The following is a 14,481-nucleotide window of genomic DNA, read 5'->3' as shown; positions in this document are numbered from 1 at the left end:
CTCAGAACTACCCTTGCTGTGTTAAATACAAGGGTGTCCCCTTACATTTAATGTATGGAGAAGTTTGAGGACATAGAGGTCCCGTATGAGATTATTCCTAAAGCTGTAAAAATAACAAAGAGATTTTTTTAAAGGCAAGCTACTTCTTTGCATTTGGAGAATTTGGCAGAGAGAAAAAAGTGCTGGTCTTTCTCCTACCCCCTTCCTCCCACTCTCTCCCTCTCTTCCTCCTACTCTCCTCCCTTTCCTTACTTCCACTTCTTTCTGCTGCTGGAGAAAAAGAATAGCAAATTCAGAGAAAAATTCATTGAGGTTATTCAAAGAGTTTTTCATGGATTATTTACACAAGTGCTGTTCAAACAGCCTTTGTCTGAACATCCCTTGAAATCTGCACCCAATCCTTTCAGATTCAAAGCAATAGCTCAGGAGAGACAAAGGGGAGAGGCTGACATGGGTTTCCTCTGCAAGTGAATAAGAGATCTCTGACTAAATACAGAAGGGCTTTGGGATCACAGGCTTCCTTTCAGCCTCAAAAATAAACACTAATCTGGAGCCGGGCAGCTGTACCTCCGACCTGCCTGCCCTGTGCGTGCTGCGGAGGGGCTGTGGCTGGCCCTGGGTGCGAGCGGGGCTCACACCTGGCTGCTTGCTGGCGCAGCATTGCGCTACCTGGCACCTGCTTTGCTCATACACCGCGGTGGGACTGCTGCCAGCCCCGCGCCCAGCCCCACAGACGCCTGCCTGCACGCTGACGGGTGGGTCAGGGAGACCTGCCATCCTGGGCACAACGATGGTGAAGGGAAAGGAAGAGTGAATCGAGGTGGGTAAAGCAACTGTAGATATATTATAAGAAGCTCCCATGTTCATGGCCCTCTTTATATCCCAAACCTTATGCACATACCACACTGCCTTTCCCTCTCCCCTCTGCTAGAGGAACAGGGCTCATCTCCCTTTGACCTAGGAAACCAGGCACCACAAGCTGATGAAATGATTTTAATGCACACAATGGGATCAATTAAAATCATGGGAGTAGGTGAAATATGGAAGAAAGGCCAAACTCTGCCTTAAATTATCGCCTGACGATGACTAGCTGCAAGATGGGAAGGGTAGAACTAGGTTCAGTAATGAAATCCCTGGCCCTGCCACATGTTTCCTTCCTTTCTGCACTCTAAGAAAACACACCAGCATGTATACACTCTTCCAAATTTCCACAGACTTCCGTTGTCATCTATTTGTGAAAAACATTCTATGCACATAATTTGGTAAGTCCTCTAAGGGCTCTGTATACCTCTCTTTTGCTTACATAAAATTTTTCTTCATTCCTTTTCCTGTGTCTCTTATTCGTAGCTCATATTTGCCATCACTCTGTTTTATTTTATAAATATCTCACCACCCCAGTTTCAAGTCATCAATTTACTCCAGCCAAAAGACCCCATTTCTCTGCTTTTTCAAAACGTTGCAAAAGACTTTCCTCAAGTAACTGCCACGGTATTTCAGCATGAGGTCCTCATCTAYTAGCATCTGGCCTCTGAAAACTTCCCACTAATACCCTCTACRTGGGGAAATCCTTCTTCCTTCTTCCCTCTTCCTCTGTTTCTTTTTTATTTCAAATTGTCCCTTCCTCTCCTCTAGCTTTTCCCCTGCTAAAGGAATGCTAGAGACAGAGTATGTCTGCTACTACCCCTCCATGTCCCTTCTGCGCTCCCCTCAGATGTCATTCCCAAAGRCACCCCTCCAGTGTCCCTCTGTCCTGGTGCTTTCAGATGTCCAGGCAGTTCCCTGGAGGCTCAGCCGGCGCACGGCTCTTTCTTGACCAACACCTGGCACTGGAGGACTCAGAAGCTGGCACAAGAAACACTGTTTTGGGAGTAACTTACCATTGGAGGAAATTTCTTCCTACCTTCTGATAGCTCAGGGTTAGCCAAGTGCTGGTGTAGGCACCAAAGATACTCTCCAGACCTCTTCAGAGGGCATTGTTGATTTATCTTTTTTTTTTTWAAATATTCCTGCAATTCTGAATACAGTTATCCATACAAACGTCGAACCCCCTTTTGAACTCCATTCAGCTCTCTCAGCCTTGATGACATCCAGGGGCAACGATTCCCAGGCTACTTGAGTATTTCTCAAAGACATGATTGTGTTTTACTTTTTGTCAGCTCTGAATTGGCCAGGTTTTCCAGCTTCGTTCATCACTAGAAGACAGAGGAGAGAGAGCCTCATGCAAGGTTGTTTTATTCCTCTTTCAGTCCCACACAACCCCTGAGTCTTATCAAATTATCACTTCTAACTTTCCCAGAGTGATGCTCTTTGTGAGTCACCTTTAGTGATGAAGAAGTAGCCTCTCCTAGCAAGAAGATTAAAATCCCATTACTTGTTATTCATGTGTTATTTAATGATATTTTTTCCATTATGTATTTATTTATTTTTAAGTTGCTTGCTTTGAATCTCGAGTTGGCGTTTTTAATATTAAGTGTAGTTTCTAGTTTGTTTTTCTAATTGGAATGAAATAAAAATAGAATGGAATTTTTTAGTGGGTATTTTTGTATGTATTAAAGGAACAAAAAAAAAAAAAAAAAAAAAAAAAAAAAAAAAAAAAANAAAAAAAAAACCAACCAAATCCCAATGCCAATAGCGCAGCTGCACAGAATAACAGTAAAAAAGCAGTGTTTTGCCTGCAAGCAGTAGAGGAAAGGGGATTAAAGATAGCCCTGCAGTTCAAAATAAACTTCAGGCTCCAAAGTGTCCCTTGCAGAGCCCCTTTACCTCTGTTGGAATGATCTGACATCCAGGTGGTGACCACACAGACTCTGTCTTATCTTCTTATACAGGTATCTCATAATCCAAGGGGAGGGTGGGATGAGAGGATTGCTACAAGGAGCCTTGAATGTCCCATGAGGTTTTTCGGGGATGACAGTATCCACACTGGCAGAGGACATAGCTTCCCCATGCCTGGACAGCTCTAAAGGTGCACTGCTATGTCCTTATGCAACACGGATTTTGCACTAGTGAGGAAATTCCTCTAAGACAATGTTTTTAAGGCCTGAAAGGAAACATGAGAAAAACAGGTGTTACTGGTGAGATGAAGAGCAAAACAAAGATGGCAGAAAGCTAGGGAAAAAGAAAAAAAAATGATGATGGGGAAGGGAGGAAAGAAAGAGTAGATCCAGGAGGAAAATTAATACTGAGGGTAGCCACAACGATAGATACAGGCAGAGGTGGAGAAGTGGTAGGGAGTCAAATAGCAGAGTCAGAAGGGGAAGTATTGCAGAACGGAGAAGATTGAGTCCAGACAAGGACAGGACTGATGAGGGAGSAGAAACCACAGATGTGGACAGAATGAAAAGAGGCTTGGAGAGGAGGAAGCAGGGTGGAGAGAAAGAACAGGAACAAAACTTTTCCCAGACTGTGGTGCAGCACCCCTCAAACATCTTTTGGATGCATTTAATGGGGACCTGGAAGAATCTTCATTTATCAGGAATTCAATTAAGTGGAATAGTCGTTATTAATTTTATAGGAATTATTTGTAGGGGGGAGCCTGGAGTAAGGAAAGGCCTCCTGGAGCCATTTCTTCTGTCAACACCCTGGGTCAGGTAGGCACTGGCAGTGCACTCACACCAGTTGAGATATTAATGAGATGCCTCTAGGTGCAAATGATAGTTTAATAGGTGTTACTTAACAGGAGCGTCCCTCGCCAGCGCACACCAGCGCGCACAGCTCCCGACGAGTCTGCCTCCTTGTTAGAATAAGTAATTAGAATGTAGGAACACTCACTTTGACACTTTAATAAAGTGTCAGCCATCATCAATTTAGTATTTAATAAAAATAAAATTAAACATTTATTATATTTTTATAGCATCATATTTAAAATACATATTCCTCAAATTTGAGGGATTTAAAATGAGTTTCCACACAGACTCTGGTCCCAGAACATAAGGCCCACAATTTCTTTTTTTGGTTTTGTTTTCCATAGGGAGAWAGAGCCTTATTGTGGACACCAAAACCCACTGGCACACAGAGGGAAGTGTTCTTGTATGGGGCACAAAAGGAGTTTTCTCCTCCACCTTGTGAGCTTCCCTTGGACTTTTTGGAGATTCTAAGAACAAATTGAACAAATATACCCATGCAAAGTCAGGTGAACCCGTGGCTGATTGCAAAGCTCACGGAAGACCATGGAGACTGTCTATCAACACAAACAACCTGGATCCAAAGGCAGCAAGCACAGGACTGGCAGCTGCTAATGTAGCACTCTGGTGTCACAGCACTGAGCGCAGCRAGTGGGAGGTCATGACCAAAGTCTCCTACCACCCTGAGGAGAGAGCCCCAAAATTCACGGCGTCACTGATGCTGGCATGGTGCAGGGAAGCACTCGGCCCTRGGATGAGAAGCTGCAGGTGTGCGGTAGAGACCGCTTGGCACAAAGGAGGGATGAACCAGTAACCCAAACCCAACTGCAGCAAAACCTGCCACATCTCCCTGGGAAACGCAGCCTCCTCTTTGGAAGTGGAGAACCAGCCTAGGGAAAGCTGCCACTGTCAATGGCAGGAGCCACTGCCAAAGAATAGGAGGAAGCATAACTTTGTTATTATTTCATTGGTAGAAGATGCTTCCAGACTAGATTTGGAAGGAAAACAGAAGAAAATCCTGAAGATTAAAGCATCTTTTAAAGCTTCAGGAAATTTAAAAGCTTAAATGGTCAAAGTGAGTTTATTTCCCTTCTTTCTCATCATCCCAATTTTGTCCCTCATTGAGGTTTCCTATCTGGCTCAGAAAAGCCCAGACATTGATCTGCCATGCCAATACCTGAAGATTCAGCCAACAGACATCYCAGTGACAAAAAGCCATGAACTGGCCCACAACACACTCCGTGACCCAGCAAAACGGCTGAGTGGAGCTTTCTCTCTCAGCCCGGCTTTGGCCTAACAGGAGGCTGGTAAAGACGCCAGCACGCTGCAAAAAAGAGAGACCCTTGGTGAGCACGTGGGCTCCCAGCTCTGCTTTGCCCTCAGGCCAAGCACCAAGACCTCTGCCYGTCCTAGGCCAGAGCCGAGCCCAGCTGGTGCAGGTGCGAATGGAAAAGAACGACGGTGCCAGACCTTCCTCTGCTCTTCCTCCTCTCTGCCGAAATAGGGCGGCTATCACAGGGCAGCGAATGCAGCAGCTGTCTCCCTCTCCATCTCTGTTAAAACAAAGAGCAAAGAGCAAGGCCAAGCTGCTGCCCTGCAGCAAAGCCAGGGCCGTTTCCCGGCGTGCACGGCACACACCTGCACATACGCCCCCGTGCCCGCTCAGCCCGGCATGCAGAGAGAGGGGTGCTGGAAACCCAGCACAAATGTKTTGCAAAACAAAATGCGAGAGGAAGGAGCAGAAGGAGGTGCAAAAAGTCGCTCTGGTTTAGGTGCCTTGGCAACACAGGGGAGGAGAGCTCCCCAGATAGTCCCCGCTAACAAGGGACTCCTGTCTTGGAGACTAATGAGTCACCACTGAAACCCTGGCAACAATTATTTAAATTGAAGCTCCAACCCTTTTGCTCAGGGCGAGGGGAGAGTGGTGCTGACGTCTGCCTTGCAGGGAGCTCCCAGGCCCTGCAGAGTCATCCTGGGAGAGAGGGATGGGGCCGGGCGTCAGCCCAGGGAAGCCCGAAGCCGGGAGGACAGAGGGGTAGCTGGACGCCGTGTCACTGAGATAAGCCGAGCAGCCCCCCGGACCCGGGGACCCTCTGAGGTCGGTCCCCCCTGTGATTCATGCCTGCAGCGGTGCTAATAAAGCAGGTGACAAACAGCCCGCCAGCGAGGCACTGTTACTGCAGAGCTCTGCCCGGCTGCCCTGCTGCGAGGCCAGCCACCACGCGTGCTCCCCTACACCTGCCCCTCTGCCACCACAGAGGCTATGTGCAGCCCTGCAAGTCCCCTTGGGACATRCCATCTGCTACACCTCCAAGTTTCCAGGCCCAGACATACCAAAGTAAAAAGGGAAGCCATCCCCAAACAGTGCAGGGCTCCATACCGGTAATAAGCTCCAGCCTCATCCCATCCTGCTGCTCCTTAGACCATAGATCTTAGGACCACATGAAGGTCCTCAGATCATCCTATAGTYCTTAAACCATAGATGGTCTAAGGTTCAAATCTAAGGTGTTTTAACTCAAGCCAAAGTTAAGTGGGTCCTGTTATCTGTTTAAATGCTGAACTATTTTTCAAGCTTTGCAAGTTCTTGGTTTCAGCTCTTGTTACAGCACTACACACAGCAGTGAGTTCCCTAGGTTCATTTTGGGTCATAAAAAAGTGCTTCCTTTAATCACTAGTGCGCTTTTCTGTCAACATCTGAGAAAGTAAAAGGTCTTAAAGCTAGGAACAGCTTTGCTGACTGAGTTTCTGTTTGTGGTGTGATGGTTAGCCTCTTGCCTGAGCCGTGGCAAGGCTGCGTACGTGGCCATTAGCACCCAGAGCACTGCTCATGGGGAGGTGCACTGAAACTGCCTGATGCACTCACCTTAAAGCATGAGGAGACTTGTTCAACATCACTAGCCRTTGTGGGCCCAAGTCTTTGGGGTTTTGCTGCACTAAGAAAGCTCTTCCCCCTGGGAATAATGCAGATTTTATCTCAGAAGCCAGGAAAGACCTTCCTGAGGGAGGTGGCTGGGTGGGTTTTGCCCCTCCTGGCAGTTTGCTCCCACCTCCTGCACCTCAGCCATCATGGCTGGTCCTCATCCAGATGAGGGTCACATCTGCCCTGAGAAGGCACAATTTATCTCCCCTAAAACAAGGCAAACCAATATATCTCCAAGATATGCTCAAAGAGTTCTCCCAAGMCTAAAAAATGAAGATTTACCTTTCTGGAAACTATTTCCTGGCTGATCTATCTATAAAACATTTATGGTTTATATCTGCACACATCTGTGTAACAGGGAAACCCTGATATGCGCTCCAAGAAGCTGTGTGCTGTAAAATATCCTCTGAAAACTTTCCTCTGGCTGAGCCCCTGGGAGGGCCTAGGTATCTGCAGGTTTCTGAGCTGAGGATCACCAGCAAAGCTCTGACTTCAGGTTAGAGCACTGACAGGAGGTCGCCGGAGCTGGGTGTGCTGGCRGTGAGCAGTCAGGGCTGGGATGCGATGCTTTGATGGGGTCCTCAGTGCCCATGTGGAGACCACAAGGTGCTYGGCACAGACACGAGGGTCTGAAGCAGCGGGGTGCTCCCTCCTGGGGAGGGAAGGCCCAGGGCCCTGGCACGATCACTGTCCCTGCGCCCCGACGCTGGCGGTTGCCTGAGCAGCTGGCCTGTGCTGCGTGCCAAGGGGCAGGCGCTGAGGCTAGTGACCGGGGTCGGACGTGGGGAGAGGTTCCCTCAGGCGTGGGAAGCGGATGCACGGTGCACTTGAGAAGACTGCCACGCTGCGTCCACGCGAGGCCTTACAGCAGCACCAGCAGCTCCTTGGGGAAAGCACAGCCGCCTTTCTCTAGCATTTCCTTTGTACCTCCCTCCTCGGCTCTGCGCAGTTTCCCCGGCACATGGTGCTCCTCTGTGCCTTTTGCAGGGAAGGAGCAGGGAGACACCCTCCTCTTCCTCACACTCACTYCCCTGCTCTGCCACGAAGCAGCTGCAAATTTCCAGCAGCCCTTCTGGGGAGAAAGGTCATGACTCTTTCTCTTGCCTTTCCTAGTGCATCTCTATTTTGTAGCCACCAGCACTCTGATTTAGGTAATGTTGGGATGGGGGGACCTGCATTTTGCGCAGCATTGGTAGCCACATCAGGAACAAGCAGAAGCTACGTCCTACCGAGAAAACAACTCACACTGTAATCAAAACAAGAGGAAATCTTCCCATGCTCCCAAGCAAGAACAAGCCAGCCTACAGCAATCCCTGCAGCTGCAGCAAAATTCCTGTGCTGCTGCCTGAGGAAACAGAGCAGGGAGCCTAGTGTGTGCCCAGGCATCACCATGGGAAAGATTTAGGAGCTGCAGCCACAGACTGTACTGGGGTATCAGAGACTTTCACCAGTGTCAACCAGCAGCTCTGTTGTGAAACAGAGGTAKGGTCTAGAGCTTTGCTGATACCCTTATCCAGGTCTGGATGGGGATAAAACATTTGGACAACAATCTGCTCACTTCTTCCTCTTCTGAAGGCTGAACACAAGAACAGCAAAAGGCACAATAAGAAATGATGTTCTCATCAAGGCTCCAGAAGAAAACTTCAAACCACTGCTGGTAAAGCTGGGCATGATAGAAAACCAGAATAGAAACAAGTACAACGTGAATCACTTGGTTACCTGGACTCATTTCAGCAAAAGGCATTAATACGGCCAACGGTAAGGTCAGGTATGTCAGAAGGAAGATTGCAGTGAATGTCTAAGAATGGAGRGATGCATTTGGAAAAGTAGCAGCTCTGGAGGGATCAGGAACTGCTGTGAACAAGGAACTCAGCATTAACTCCCAGCGTGTTGCTGTGACCAAAGAATAAATAGGATCCCTGGCTGTATAAACACAGGAGTTGCAAGTAAAATTGATACCTTTCCAACATATGAGCACTAAAATGAATAATAAAATTGAATAAAGATGGTAGTGGCTGTGGATCAACAATAAATTCTCCTGTTATCTTGTTCTCTCTGGCATGGACAGGTTTAAGCTGACTTCCACCTTCACTGTTCATCTCTTGAGGTTCCCCACAGCAAATTTATTTTCAACSTGCCTGACCAATGCAGCTCACACAAGCACTATGTTTCATATTATCCTATTGCACAGGGGCTACCTGTTGCTTCCTCAAGTCTTAATGGCCATAGCCAGCCTCTCCCCAAATTAAAAAATAATGTCTTTAAGGGAACTAGCATGCCTTGTTCCATCAGCAACACTGTCACCAAATAGCAGACGAGGCTACCCTGTTCCTTCGAACAAATTTGTTTAAGTACACTGAAAAGTAGGCCCTTCTTGGAGTTTCACAGAGGGGAAGCGATTAGGGAATAGCTTGGGGCTCAGGCTAATTTTTTACTCCAACAAAGGCTTCCTGAGAAGCCTCAGACCAGGCAGCAAAACCCAGATCCTCCAAGGAAATTGGATCTGCAACTTGCAAACAAGCCTTTACTGGAAACTTTAATTTCTCACCTGCAAAGCGAGATTCATCATGCTCACTGYCTTCCAGGAGCACAGCCTTCTCACACAGAGCTCCTCAGCCAAAATYTAACTCCTGGCACCACCTACAAGTTGTTACCGTGACAGAGAAGAAAAGGCAGGAAGGTGTAAAGGAGCAGCAGTCTTGCCCAGTGGTGGGCAGGAGAACTGTGGATTTACAAGAACCTCGTGCAGATGATCTTATGCATTTAGCTCCTAGCCTTGTGCGCTGGGAGAAGGTGTTATTTCAGAGAGGAACTCTGTGCCAAAACAGTTCAGCAGCTGCCCACACTTGATTCGCAAACTAACACCGCATCATTTGTCACYGAGAAAAGCACCCAGCTCTTGAATGGGTAATGCTGGCAGCCTAACATCAATGTTTTCACAGGCAAATTCATATACTGACCTCCTCAGTGAAAAACATTGCAAATGCCTGGAGTCTGGTTTCCATCTGCCATGGGATCCTGTTACATTCAGAACAACCCCTGTCAACGCTGAATCTGTARCAATCAATAAAGAGAGAGGGTTTGTTTGTTCGGGTTTTTAATGTTTTCTCCTTCTTAACTGTGTTATTTTGCTACTCCAAGTTTTGCAAGTTTTGTGATTCCCCCCCACCTTTTTGTTTTCTTTTAGGACAAGCTGTCATCTTTTCACATCTTTTCACTTGGCCATTCCAAATGTAAAACTGTAAATTGCAGGATTGTGCAAATAGCACTAATATCATTTGCATAAAAATTGGTTGCAAAGAGCAATTAGCACTTCATTAATAATCAATGAAGGGCCAATTTACACATTGCCCAAAAGCAAATTGTAAATTCAATTTTGTCTATAATTGAGCATTTGGTGCCGGGCAASTATACAATGGTGCCAGAAGAGACCGGCACAGGGGTTTTGGAGTCAAATCTCCAGTGAGTTCAGGTTCCAAGTAATTCCCAACATGGCTCCTTCAGAGGCCAAACCAGGACCTCCTTCACAATGGAATAAAACTCTAGGAGSTACATTCATTTCAGCTTTCACATAAAACACACGAATCTCAGCTTGCCACTGTCTTTACTCAATTACAACCTTGTTGTCAGGAACATGGCTACTGTTTACATAGCAGGGGTCTCCCTCCTGTCCAAACATATCCTCGCCTCCAAAGATCTTCTGATACAAAGGTAACCATGGCACAGCTGAGAGCTTCAGCGACTCCTGTGGAGAATGGGGAGATGCATAAAGGGCATCACAGAAGAGATATCATCATTGCAGTTCTTGAACACAAACATCCTCCCACCGCAGTGTCAGCTAATGCTCTGTAAGTGACAACAGAGTTCCATCCTCCACCTCAGGGAGGTCTAACCTGAGCTTCATGGACTCAAAGGTTTGTGCTTCCCACAAAGCAAATTCCTCTCCCCTCCATCACTTCTATCTGCTTGTGACCGTGTGGAGATATCCCGAACTTGTATGCAGTCACTAGGATCAAAACAAAAGGGGAAATGCCCTGCTTTACCTCTTTGATTTCAGTGTTGCTGAGTTCTGGGTTCTGATTTGGACACAGGAGATGTATTCCCCAGGCTTCCTYGCTAGATGAACAGTGACATCTAATAAGCAGTAACAACTTTCCAAGTCCCAAATTCTTCACTAGCTCATCCTCCACTTAAAAGGCATAGCAAGCTCTGTTTCGTGAACAGTCTGACTCTAAACCACTTGACATCTGAGGTTTTCTTATCACATTGTACATGGATCTCATGAATCTCATGAAAAGCTAGACGATCATTTAGCAGGAGTTGGTTGCTTTATCTATTTTCCATAATAATTTGAATATTATTACAATGGCACCTTTCATCTGGGGATATACATGCACTTTACATATGTTACATTAATTTTACCGATGAGCTGGGGAAGCACTCTTTATCCCTATTGTGCAGATGAGGAAAWGGAAGCATAGAGATGATATACTGCTTGCCCAGTATCACACAGGAAGTCTCTGACAGAGCCAGGAATAGAAATCACATCTTCCACGTCTTATGCATAAAAATATCTTTATGTCCCTGCCCAGTAACTGAGCCCTTAATCCAAACTGAAACACCCACACAGGACCCACTTTGCTAAGAATGGCACAGATACCCAGTACACTGCGGTCGGTTGCTCCAGAAGGCCTTGCCCTGCTGCTGGAGCTCAGCAACCAAAGCCTGGTCTATCCATCAGCTCCTACAGACATCAATAGGGCAAGGCTCCAACCCAGAGGATGCAGATTTGACRGATCCTAAATTTCCCTCACCTTGAAGCTTGGAAATGCCATCTGCAGGCATCTGCTTTGGGTATTTAAGGGGAGGGAGGCTGGCTCTGTGAGCAGTTTCCATCTGAAGTGGATGTTATTAGTTGGTGTAAGTCTATGTAAGTAGATGCTCAACATGGGATGCCCAGGACTTCTCAGCTTTCACCCAGCAAGGTCCATGCTCCCTTTTTCCTGCCTGTTCAATCCACCTTTACSAAGAGATTGAATTTACAATGGACTCGAACACATTTAAATCCATTTATTGCAAAATTACTTTTCAATAATTACATCACTGTGCTGACTGTGTTGTATAATGAAATTAGCATGAGAGATATTAGAAAGAATATAAAATTATAAGAAATATTGAAATACCTCTTTCCCTGTCTGCTTTAGTACAGCCCATAGCTTAACTGGAAAACGAGCACTGCTTCTGGATGGGATTTAAATGCATCAAATGTAATTTTATAATGTCTTTTATATAAATTAATTATAATGGTTATTGCCGCTTTACATTATTAGATTGAAATTTGCCTCCACTTCAGTGCATTATAAGAAAGCTGCACCCATTTTGTTCAGCAATGCCCTGAAAGTTCTTGTGGCATGGAGCCATCTTCACCACATGGACACCACCAATAGCTTAGAAGTTAAAAGCTCTGGATTCATGTTGGTATTTGACTGCCCACCTTTGGGTCTCAAACCCACAATTAAACTCATGAGGGCAGATTCTGAGGTCTCCATGGAGATCTTCGGCTCTGACAGGACACTGTACCATTTCTAAGACCTGCTTTTCTGCTTAATCTGTATTTGGACCATAGTAGCAACAATGGGGAGGCCTGGGCTGCTTTAACCAATCCACCCCAGTCCACTGTATCTGCAAAGAACTAGAGGCAATGAAATACATTGCAAAATCAGGGGCAGCGAGCAATAATACAGCTGAAATGTTTAACTGGGAGCAAATATGGTACAACCTATCAGCTAGCCATGGGCTGTGGTGGACTGATGGCTGCCAGAGAGTCTGAAGGAGCAACTTCAGGTGAAGGGGCTATTCTCATGCCAAGTTCACCTTTTAGCAAAGAGTTTTGACACTGTGTGGTCCTAACAAAGAGAGAGATTCATTTTGTGTGCCCTCACTTCTGCATCCACAACAGCTGTTTTTCGCTTTTAATAGCTGGGCTGTTGCATGAAAGAACAACATGGGGAAGAAAAAGGAGAGCTATCTGGCAGTTAACTAACCATTYGCTATGCTGGACAAACCACAGTCATGCAAAGCAAAATGAAGACACCATGATATGCTTTTACTGCTGCTTAATCCTCAATAGAAGTCTAGTAATATTCAATTTGTGRCATTATTTGCACATTGAATGAATCCAGAAACTAAAGGGCTAGCAAGTTATGGAATGTAGCATATAGCTTAGTTGTAACAACAAGGGCCTTCCAGGCTTCTTTGGTTAGGAGAGCCTCGTTAAAAATATTCACTCTCATATGAATAAGAATTAGGATTTAAAGATTCAATTATATATAAAAAAAAACTATCATCAAACTTTTACCATCTTCTACTCCATTTTACAACTAGCTCTGCAGGCAAATGAGTCCAATATTTCTCATCTTTCTGATCACCCAGGAACACCATTCACAGCTTCCAGCCAAAAGCAGAGTGTGCCCACATTTTTGTCTATACATCCATCTATTTCTGGGCTAAAGAATCTTAYAGAAGAGGCTGGAATCAGCAATGAAGCTCACAGAAAAAATGAGGAGGAAAAAGAGGGGACTAGCTCTTCATCCTACCCCACTCTCTTCCTCCTTGCAGTTCCTGGTGAAGGCAACCCCTTAGCAGAACTACTCCCTGACCATTTAGTTGCCATTTCAGAGGATTTAAAGATCTCCTTTCAGCTACTGCTGAAGAAATTGGAGTCTCTCGTGACCCCAGCTGCTACATTTGCTTGAGACAGGCTGCAATAAGTGGTCTGAATATGGCCTAGATTGAATGTAACAAAGTGTGCCCTGGGATCTGGGCAGCTAGGGCAAAACAAGGAGTATTCCTTACAATGGGAGCCAACCAGCTGTGTTAATACCAGTTGTGCTAATACAGCCAAACACTCACCGCACTAGTGTTCCCCATACACAGTATCCAAAGTATTAATAACCCTTCCTAATCCAGTGGCAGAAATTCAATCTCTGCTTTTCTATTATGTTTATGGTGTCAAAAGCAGCTCCTCTCTTAAGATCTCCTCTAAATCTGACCTAGGCAGGAAACAATAAACATATAAAGTGGCAATCAAGCAAACCCACCCTGAATGTCTCCTTTGCCCTTTCAGATCTACACCAACAGAGTCAATCCACACACGAGAGTCCCTGCACCTCTCTTCCACCACTGCTTAGCCCCGCTCCTGTAACAAGAATAAGATGGAGTTGCCACCAAAGAGGATTAGAGCCCCAGATCTCAGGTGGAGTCGGGGCTGGGCCAGGGTCAGGGGCTGGGTCAGGGTCAGGGGCACAGGAGTTTACACTGTACAATAGAAAAAGTTAATAAATCTAAACAGCACTTAATTTATTGATGAAGTAAGAAAGACTATTAATGTGGAAAACATAAGCAAGATCAATAGCAGAGAACACAAATAACTAAAGCTATTGACACCTAAGTATTTTAAGCCTAATTGCAGGCATATGCACTTTCCAAGGGTATCTCACCTTCTAATAGCACCCTAGAGATTATGGGGTTAATTGATGCAGCTGTTTACTCCTGGCTCACGTGGTCCAGATTGGAATTCCCTGGAGGATGCTATTAAACTAAAGTGTTTAATGAAGTGCTAAAGAGTGGAGTTTCTAATATCTTCCATTGAATGAAACTGAATAGAAATTGGGGCAAACTTCTCTTCCCCAAGTAGAAATTTCAGTCTGACATTAGAGTAAGTCACCTAACTCACCTGGGATGGGAGGCCTGCAGCACAAGGGAACACAGAGGAGGTAGTGAAATTGTTTTGTTTTGTTTTGTTTTTCCTCCAATATCACAGTATCACAGGTAGGAAAACAGATCTAGAAATATGCTACATTTTATCATAGCTATGACATAGTATACATGCTACATTTTATCACAGTATGTCTGATAGCTATGATAAAGCCAAGGCGA

At 45.6% G+C, this 14,481-nt stretch overlaps 1 long non-coding RNA gene across 2 annotated transcripts; it reads right to left on the bottom strand.

Annotated features, from left to right (window-relative positions):
• Positions 1–2,026: 2,026 nt before the first annotated feature.
• On the bottom strand, positions 2,027–9,743 carry LOC146601588 (uncharacterized). 2 transcript variants are annotated; one of them, XR_014895253.1, is made up of 3 exons: positions 9,504–9,743; positions 2,764–3,040; positions 2,027–2,192 (listed from the first exon to the last, which is right to left on the bottom strand). It is a non-coding gene; the product is annotated as an uncharacterized LOC146601588 (long non-coding RNA). The 2 variants fall into 2 exon arrangements; XR_014895254.1 differs by lacking the exon at positions 9,504–9,743 and adding an exon at positions 5,094–5,167.
• Between the last annotated feature and the right edge of the window lie 4,738 nt (positions 9,744–14,481).

This window comes from Rhea americana, unplaced genomic scaffold (genome assembly GCF_003343005.1).
Source record: "Rhea americana isolate MKP2758 unplaced genomic scaffold, rheAme1 scaffold_10, whole genome shotgun sequence".
NCBI classification, from domain to species: Eukaryota; Metazoa; Chordata; class Aves; order Rheiformes; family Rheidae; genus Rhea; species Rhea americana.
The sequence above is the reverse complement of the archived record's forward strand: the minus strand, read 5'-3'. Positions and strand labels throughout refer to the sequence as shown.